General features: G+C 39.4%; 2 protein-coding genes and 1 pseudogene across 7 annotated transcripts in view; 2 read left to right on the top strand and 1 right to left on the bottom strand.

Moving 5' to 3' along the window:
• The window catches only part of LOC144957085 (uncharacterized), a 10,082-nt pseudogene extending 4,298 nt beyond the window's left edge, over window positions 1–5,784 (top strand).
• LOC144956890 (uncharacterized) overlaps window positions 1–10,000 on the top strand; it is a 602,990-nt gene that overhangs the window by 374,225 nt on the left and 218,765 nt on the right. The window lies entirely within an intron of this gene.
• LOC144957330 (uncharacterized) overlaps window positions 1–10,000 on the bottom strand; it is a 190,961-nt gene that overhangs the window by 103,465 nt on the left and 77,496 nt on the right. The window lies entirely within an intron of this gene.

Raw genomic sequence — 10,000 nt, 5'->3', positions numbered from 1 at the left:
GGCTGAAATGGAACCCTCTTACCGTTTTTGCTGTTACGCTATTGGAAAATCAGATTTTCCACAAGAATCAAAGGGGTATGTATAATCCACGTGCCCATATTAGCAGGTCAAATAAACGAACGCATTATGCTCCAACAGTCGTGATGTCACTTCCCTCGTAATGACGCATTGTAACTTAGTAACTGGTTCTAAACTATCGGGAAAATGGCGGACGCCCTTATGAAATACTTCTCCGACGAGTGTATCCAGAGGAGAAATACATTATAAATCTTATCATGTTTTGACTTTTATACATTCTGATTACATTGACATGACAAGTGAAAAAGTTCTAGCCAGCCTGAAGAATGAAAACTATCGATTTTCTTTGTTTAGAACCAAGCTGTTCGTTGCTGGGCGGACGTGACATCAGACTATTGAATCCTATTATTACGGGCTTGAATTAACATTGTCGTGATGGACAATATCACGCGTTTGTTTGAGAGGTTTCCCATTACAACAACGAGCCCATAACACTTTTGGTTATCAGACCTCAAATAGGTGCGTGTTGGGTACGATATTAATCAATAAAAAGTGAGCCCCCCCCCCCCTCACAACCCCCCCCCTCCCCACCCTTTCATGAAAATGAAAACTGAAAAAGGTACACACTAACTCCCCCCCCCCTCCCCCAACCCACCCACCGTGCGTGTGTATGCCACCCAAGATTTTTTTTTAATGAAAGAGAACAGGAACAAACAAAAAGAAGCCATGATAGAAAGATTTGATTTAATCTCCTGTTTCACGAGTTATTCATTATCTCCCTTGCATGTTGTATAATGATAGTTTTTTTTAAAAAATAACAACAAAGCTCTCTTATTAACCTTCTTCCGCACTAGGACAGGACTGTCCCGGGACAGTCCTGTCCCAAATCTGTAACATATAGAATTTAGAGGAATCTTCCGCACCTATTGGGACGGGACAAAACAGTCCCGTTGTGTCCCAAGCCGTTGTGAAATGCTACAAAATCAACGGGACAGGACTGTCCCAGTCCCGTGTTCATATCGTTTGTGATAGTAGAAAAATATAGCAGACTTCCGCACTAGGACAAAAAAGTCCCAGACTTGGCGGCGCCGTGTCAAACTTGCAATACTGTCGTTATTTACTGCATCTCTACTTTCAACTTTTCATCTATCTACTTCAGTATCTCGATTGATAGGCATACTAATTAACACCTCAGATTATCAATTTAAAAAGACATGGACGTCGATTCAAATTGGATCGAAAAATTAATCAACGTAGTCGAGAGCAAGCCCTGCTTGTACAACAAAGCTGATAGCAGCTATTGTGACAGGGACGTCAAAATAAAGGCGTGGACCGAGGTTTATGAACAAGTCGTTCCAGGATGGGAAGAAATGACAAGTGAAGAAAAAAAACTGAGAGGTAGGTTTAATTTTTTGTTTTCCTATTTTTTTAATTATTATTTTTATTTGAAATTCTGAACATAAAAAGCAAAAACAATTCAAAAAATAATTCTATGTGATGAAACCATGTACAGCATGCATAGCAACATAAACTTCATTTTCGTCAATTTAATAACGTATATTTATAATCATAATTTAAGAAGTGTCACACTTTGTGACACAGTAGTTACGTGTCTAAAACCGGTCGCACATCTCTGCCGTACAACGACAAAACCCCGTATCTTCGAAATTGTGTCAAATAGACCTTTTATATCATTGGTGATCAGAATGACACCCTGCATCTACTCACAAAATATTAAAAGCCAATTCTTAAAAATAAAAAAGTACAAACATTTTTTTTTATCAACTATGTTGCTATTTCTATCAGCTGGTTCAGCGACAAAACCCCGTAAGTCCAGTTATACTGGGTTTTGTCGTTGCATAACCGGCCGTGTAGTAATGTATAATTGGAATTTCTTCATTACCTTAATACAAATCAATCATCAACACCATCTTCTCATTCTCCTCCTTCTTTTTCTTTATCACCAACCTCCCCCTTCTACTCTTTCCCCTGCTCCTCCTCCTCCTCTTCTTCTTCTTCTTCTTCTTCTTCTTCTTCTTCTTCTTCTTCTTCTTCTTCTTCTTCTTCTTCTTCTTCTTCTTCTTCTTCTTCTTCTTCTTCTCCCCTCCTCCTTCTCCTTCTCCTCCTTCTTCTTTTTCTTCTTTTTCTTCTCCTCCTCCTCCTCCTCCTACTCCTCCTCCTCCTCCTCCTCCTCCTACTACTACTACTACTACTGCTACTACTACTACTACTACTACACTACTACTACTACTACTACTACACTACTACTACTACTACTACTACTACTACTACTACTACTACTACTACTACGACTACTACTACTACTACTACTACTACTACTACTACTACTACTACTACTACTACTACTACACTACTACTACTACTACTACTAACTACTACTACTACTACTACTACTACTACTACTATCCCTACTACTACTACTACTACGACTACTACTACTACGACTCCTACTACTACTACTACTACTACTACTACTACTACTACTACTACTACTACTACTACTACTACTACTACTGCTACTACTACTACTAAATTTTCGATGTTTCTTATGACTTTACTTCACAACAAATTATTATCAGGTGTTCTTTTTTTTTTTTTAATTAGTAAAAACACTCAGTTCCCAATACATAAAAATATAGGTCAAACGCCGAGATACGGTATAGCATGCGTCATGATGCAATGACAAAACCCTGTGTAATGTGAGGTACGGTGTTTGTACCACTCGAATCAGGTTCCGATGCAGTGGCAAAACCCAGTCTAACAGTAAATTCAGACTTTGAATAATCCAGGTCTATATTTTTATTTTTATATATCAAAATGATAGAATAAATAAAAAGAACTTTCGATTGATACCAAATTTGCATCAATTCTCCGCATAGTTATTGTAAAAAGTTGAAGTAAAATTTGAACAGATTTTCGGCTCATCTGTAAAATCAGGTTTTGCTATTATACTGGGTTTTGTCGATCTATTCGGTAACTTGTGGGATCAATTCTCTTTATCGTTTATTTATTTCTGGAATTCTCAATGGAAATATGTTGTCTTTAAATAAGTCTTCCTGAGCCACTTGGGGTCATTGAAGACAAATTAAGTCCTTTAGAACCTTGTAGCCAATGGTGCCGGAGTTTATCCCCGTTTCAGTAGCCTGAAGCGGACAATTAACGTATTTATTTGAAAACTTTTGAACAGGACGCTGGTCTATCGCAGATTACTATCCCAGCTTGTCTGTTACCCTTTTACAACCGTATGGAGTAGAACGCGCTAAGCACTCGGTCATCCTGCCTCCTAAGCTCATAGACCCGGAGCATTTCCATGTTTCTGTAGCGTTGAGCAGACATAACAGTTTTCCTCTATTATCCTCTTGACAGGGCGATAGTATGTCAAAGATTACTTTCCTCAGCGAACTGGTACACATTTGCACCTGGGTAAAATGAGGCGATTCTTTACCAAGAATTAAGCGCGGCCAAAATAGTGCTTATTGTAGTATTCAAACCTAGGACATCCGGTTACTGAGTCCAACACTTAACCACTAAGCCATTGCGACTCCATTATAGATATTCAAAATTCCAGTAGAAACCAAATACATCGCAGACTGCGTTAGTCGTTGTAAAAATACATTAAATGAATCTGACAATAAGTATGTTCTAAAAATATCAACATCTAGATCACCACGAGTCAATGATAACATTGTGACTCGGATTGTTTGCATTCCACTCTATGCTGACCGGTTTTAGACACTTTACCTCGAAACAAAACAAATCAGTACAACTGAGGGAATTGACTTAACTTTGCTATTGGCAAGTCCATAAATGTAAATCAACAGTAGCAGAAAGTTCTTTGAAATGATCCAATGAGGAAAAGAAGCTCTCTATATTTTGTCGTACTGCCAGGGTACGGAACCTTGTGGAGAAATGAAATAATCGGCAAAATAATCTCTGTTTGATATTGGCGATGCTCGTGTGCGCACATTACTTGGACTAAGACTTTGCAAGGGGCATTCATAAATTGCATCATCAAATGCGACTCCGTCCCTTTGTCGCACATAATTGTGCAGAACACAACAGGTTTTGATGATACTCACACAGAAATCGGGATTCAAATTCATTGCGCGATGAAAAATCCTCCATTTATTTGCAAGAATTCCAAAAGCACACTCTACCATACGCCTAGCACGAGTCAGTCTGTAATTGAAAATTCTCTTAGTCTGCGTCAATTCTCTCCTAGGGTAAGGTCGCAACAAATGATCAGACAGAGCAAACACCTCATCACCAACGAGCACGAATGGCATGGCTGTACCATTATCATCACCTGGTAATTCCTCATGTGGGGGTAATTTCAGTTGCCCATGTTCTAACATTTGTCCAAATGTTGAGTCTTTGAAAGCAGTGGAATCACTACAGCTGCCATGCGATCCAATGTCAACTGATATGAAACGGTAGTTGGCGTCCACAATCCCGATAAGAACAATTGAAAAAAAAGCTTTTGTAATTGTAGAATAAGGATCCGCTTTGCGCTGGTTGACAGATTCTTATATGTTTTCCATCAACTGCACCGATGCAGTTAGGAAACTGTGTCTTGTTGTAATAAACTGTAGCAATTTTTCGCCAGTCGTTTTGGTCCAACATTGGCATGACAATTGGTTTCAAACATGTCCACATTTTTTCACAAACGTCCTGAAGTATTTCACGAATTGTTTCAATGCCAAGTAGGTATTCATAATGTAGAGACACCAAAGTGCATCCAGTTGCAAAGTAACTGAAAAGAAATAAGGAGCAGATAACAACGGATTGAATTTCATTTTTAACGAGTTTATGTAATGATTATTAGCTTTCAAGCTCATATTATGTTTTTGTTATAGAAATAAATAGGTATATTGATATTTTATCTTTCCTACTTTAGGTAAGGAGATCCAGCAACGATGGGCAAATCTGAGACACTCTTTTCTGCGGGAATTACGTGAACAGCGGAAATCTACATCCGGGCAAGCCGCAAAGAAGAGAAGAAAATACATCTACTTTGAGCAGCTTCTCTTTCTTTTGCCCTCAATGGAGCAGAGAGAAACGGTGAGCAATTTTCAGTCTGACGAAACTGAAATCTCGGAACCCACGGAGACAACTGAGTCACCAGGTGATGTTGCCAGAGAGCCGCTCGCATCTACTTCAGCTGCATGCGATTCGGCTAAAAAAAATCTAAAAAGAAAAGTTCCTCTGATAGTTCGTACGAACAAAAATTATTGAACATTCTTAGCGAAAGAGCGCAGAATGCTGACGAAGTTGATGAAGATAAATCTTTTCTTCTCAGCTTTCTGCCTGCAATGAGACGTATGTCGTCACAGACCAAATTTGAAGCCAAGCTGGAGGTCATGAAAATCATGTACCTGTACGAATCGCGTGATCTTTTATTACAGCGCCAAACCCTACCAGAGACACAGCAGTCACCCTACCAGAGACACAGCAGTCATTCTGTCAGAGACACAGCAGTCACTTTACCAGAGACACAGCAGTCACATTCAACGCCACAACGATGTCAGCCACCCAACTACCCATATCAAAGCTATTCAACATCTTTTCCAGGACCACATGTTTTCCTGCCAACAGACACCAACAATCTTTATTATCAGTACCAGTCTCAGCCGTGTCCCCGAGCCCCATCTGCTGGTAGCTCCTATTCTGATTCAAATGCCGACATAGTAAGCATTTGACGTTTCTTTTTTGGCTGTATTAAATGTTGATTGATTTCTTTTTTAATGTGTTGACGTTTTCAAAAGTAAAATAAAAATTGAAATTAAAAAAAAAAGAGCTGTACCTTATTTGAAAAGATAGAGAGAGAGGGGGGAAGGGGAGAGAGAGAGAGAGAGAGAGAGAGAGAGAGAGAGAGAGAGAGAGAGAAGGGGGGGGGAGTGAGAGTGAGAAGGAAAGGGGGGGGGGGTGGGGGTAAGTAAAGTAAAAGAAAAGCAAGAATTACATGAAGCGAAGCGGAAAAATATATGATTCGTTTGATTCCAAGAGTAGGGTATTTCATGCGAATAAATTAACTGTACAACTTTGAATTAATTGCACTATAATGTTCCAAACAACACAAAGTGATACGGTCATAATTTCTTACCGAATCGCCACAGACAATCTCTCCTCCGGTGGAACACTCTTCCTGAATGGTGTGTCTTGATACGTGAGAGCTCCTCCAACAAGATAAAGAAGGTTGTCAAAACTATCAATGCGCATCCTGTAGTAGCCGAAAAAAATTTTAGGATAGGATCGGAGATCACCATAGAGTCTATGGAATTGACCCTTGAGCAATCTTTGGGTCATTAAAGGATGCACCCAATATTGTTTTCTCTTTCCATTTTTCTTTTTTCTATGCAGTAAAGCACAAACACATGCAACCTCTATTTCATCCATACTGATAATGCATTTGAGCAAGCGAAGCGCAAGGTGTGTCCCAGGACAGTCCTGTCCTAGTGCGGAACCCATTTTGAATAGAAGTTTTCTCGAGTGGGACAGGACAAATTTGTCCCGGGACAGTTTTGTCCTAGTGCGGAAGGAGGGTTATTGTCTCCCTGCTTGTGGCGTAAGCCTTGCTCGTATGGTGGGGAGTGGGGCGGGGGGGGGGGGGGGCTGTCATGTATGGTTTTCATGGCTTGGGTTAAGCATACGGTATACGACTTCCGCTTTCTCTATTCTATTTTTTTTTTAAAGAATGTCTTTTTTGCTATCGTTTTCTATTCTTTAAAATAACCTATGAAAGTTTTAAAATGCGCCTTCGGCAAAGGTCAATGTCGTATTTTAACCCTCTTCCGCACTAGGACAGGACTGTCCCGGGACAGTCCTGTCCCAAATCTGTAACATATAGAATTTAGAGAGATCTTCCGCACCTATTGGGACGGGACAAAACAGTCCCGTTGTGTCCCAAGCCGTTGTGAAATGCTACAAAATCAACGGGACAGGACTGTCCCAGTCCCGTGTTCATATCGTTTGTGATAGTAGAAAAATATAGCAGACTTCCGCACTAGGACAAAAAAGTCCCAGACTTGGCGGCGCCGTGTCAAAATTGAAATGCCTGTCTTTATTTTCTGCATCCCTACTACTACTATCCTCCTCCTCCTCCTCCTCCTCCTACTACTACTACTACTACTACTACTACTACTACTACTACTACTACTACTACTACTACTGCTACTACTACTACTACTGCTACTACTGCTACTACTGCTACTACTACTACTACTACTACTACTACTACTACTACTACTACTACTACTACTACTACTACTGCTACTACTACTACTACTACTACTACTATTTCTATTGTTGCTTCTGCTGTGGCTAATGCCACTAATATATTAATACCTACATCCCTTATATTTTGTATTTATTTCCAATTCCATTGTATTTATTTTCCAACAATAGTCCACACTTTATAATTTGGTTCACTTTCTTTACTGCATTACACAGTTCCTCCCCGCCTCCCCTCTTTTGACATAATTAAGTACGCACCTTTTATAAATTTCTATTGCTCTGTTTTAATTCGCGCTTCCTCACAAAGTAGCATACAATTTCCTGCCCATCAATGTTTTTGTTTATGCATCTTAACAACGCCACTACCACATTATCTCATTCGTCTGTAGTTTTTAATTCATCATGTGTTGTTGATGAAGGGGAAACCCGAAACGTCCATTTTATCTGTTTTCGTATATTAAACTGAAGCTTACATTCAATTTCACAGTTTTAATTTATTTATTTATTTCAATTCTGAATATAAAAAGCAAGAACAATTCAAAAAATAATTCTATGTGATGAAACCACGTAAAGAAGGCATAGCAACATAAATATTTTCGGCAATTTAAAAACGTATGTTTATAAATATAATTTAAGAAGTGTCACACTTGTGACACAGCAGTAACGTGTCTAAAACCGGTCGCACATCTAATCGATAACTTGTGGATCAATTATCTTTATCGTTATTTATTTCGGGAATTCTCAATGAAAATATTTATAAGTTAGTCGGGACGCTAGTCTGTAGTCTATCGCAGATTACTATCCCAGCTTGACAGGTACCCTTTTACACCTGAATGGAGTGAGTGATTGGAGTAAATTTTCTTGCTCTAGAAAGTACAAGTTGGCTTCGGTCGGAATCGAACACAGAACCTCTGAGTCCAGAGTACAACGCGCTAACCATAGGCCATCTTGCCTCCTAAGCTTATAAATCCGGAACTTATCCATGTTTCTGTGGCGTTGAGCAGACAGATAACAGTTTAAAATTTAAAATAATAAAATTCATTTTTTCATCCCATAGGGGAAATTTTTCTCGAGGGTCTATTCCGAGTAAGACTGGAATAACCCGGGCGTCAGCCGCAATGCAGCGCCGCAAATTTAGCTAGACAAGGTATTACCAGGCGTCAGCCGCAGTGCAGCGCCGCAAATTGAGCTAGGCGAGGTGACTTAATCAACTGATGCCTTTCGGGTACGAAGCATGCTGACTTTCTATTATCCTCTTGAATGATGCTAGTCCGTCAAAGATTACTTTCATCAGCGAACTGGTACTCATTTGCACCTGGGTAAAATGAGGTGATTCCAAGAAAGTCATTTTAAGATAAGATCGAGATCACCATAGAGTCTACGAAATTGACCCTTGAGCAATCTTTGGGTCATTAAAGGATGCACCCAATATTGTTTTCTCTTTCAATTTGTCTTTTTTTTTTCCACGGGTAAAGCACAGAAATATGCAACCTCTATTTCATCCATTACTACTACTACTACTACTACTACTACTACTAACTACTACTACTACTACTACTACTACTACTACTACTACTACACTACTACTACTACTAGTAGTAGTAGTAGTAGTAGTAGTAGTAGAAGTAGTCGTGGTAGTGGTAGTGGTAGTAGTAGTAGTAGTAGTAGTAGTAGTAGTAGTAGTCGTCGTAGTCGTGGTAGCGGTAGTGGTAGTGGTAGTAGTAGTAGTAGTAGTAGTAGTAGTAGTAGTAGTAGTAGTAGTCGTGGTAGTGGTAGTGGTAGTGGTAGTAGTAGTAGTAGTAGTAGTAGTAGTAGTCGTAGTCGTAGTCGTGGTATTGGTAGTGGTAGTAGTAGTAGTAGCAATAATATTACTTTTGCTATAAGAATATTTCATGATTATATAAATCTTATGTAAACAAATCCCATTGTACAGTGTAAAAAATCATTGTCGTCATGTCGTATCTTATGTTGATTCATAAAATGTGAATTATTAGACTTGCAATTGCCTACAAAAAAACTTTTGAGTCTTGTAAAAAAAAAAATAATGCATTCGCGCAGGTGTGTCCTGGGACAGTCCTGTCCTAGTGCGGAACCCCTTTTGAATAGAAGTTTTCTCCATTGGGACAGGACAAATTTGTCCCGGGACAGTTTTGTCCTAGTGCGGAAGGAGGGTTACGTTTTGTTCAACCGTCGGGTCTAAGAGGGTTTAACCCTCTTCCGCACTAGGACAGGACTGTCCTGGGACAGTCCTGTCCCAAATCTGTAACATATAGAATTTAGAGAAATCTTCCGCACCTATTGGGACGGGACAAAACAGTCCCGTTGTGTCCCAAGTCGTTGTGAAATGCTACAAAATCAACGGACAGGACTGTCCCCAGTCCCGTGTTCATATCGTTTGTGATAGTAGAAAAATCTCGCAGACTTCCGCACTAGGACAAAAAAGTCCCAGACTTGGCGGCGCCGTGTCAAAATTGAAATGCCTGTCTTTATTTTCTGCATCACTACTACTACTACAACTACAACTACTAACTACTACTACTACTACTACTACTACACTACTACTACTACTACTACTACTACTACTACTACTACTGTTGCTTCTGCTGCTGCTAATGCCACTAATATATTAATACCTACATCCCTTACAATTTGTATTTATTTCCAATTCCATTGTGTAATGCAGTATAGAAGACAGTGAACTAAAATAAAGTGGGATCAATTATCTTTA

Source organism: Berghia stephanieae, chromosome 11 (assembly GCF_034508935.2).
Source record: "Berghia stephanieae isolate SIO BIC M18660-M18661 chromosome 11, UCSD_Bste_1.3, whole genome shotgun sequence".
In the NCBI taxonomy this organism is placed as follows: Eukaryota; Metazoa; Mollusca; class Gastropoda; order Nudibranchia; family Aeolidiidae; genus Berghia; species Berghia stephanieae.
Note: the sequence above shows the minus strand (reverse complement) of the source record. Positions and strands in the feature narration are given on the sequence as shown.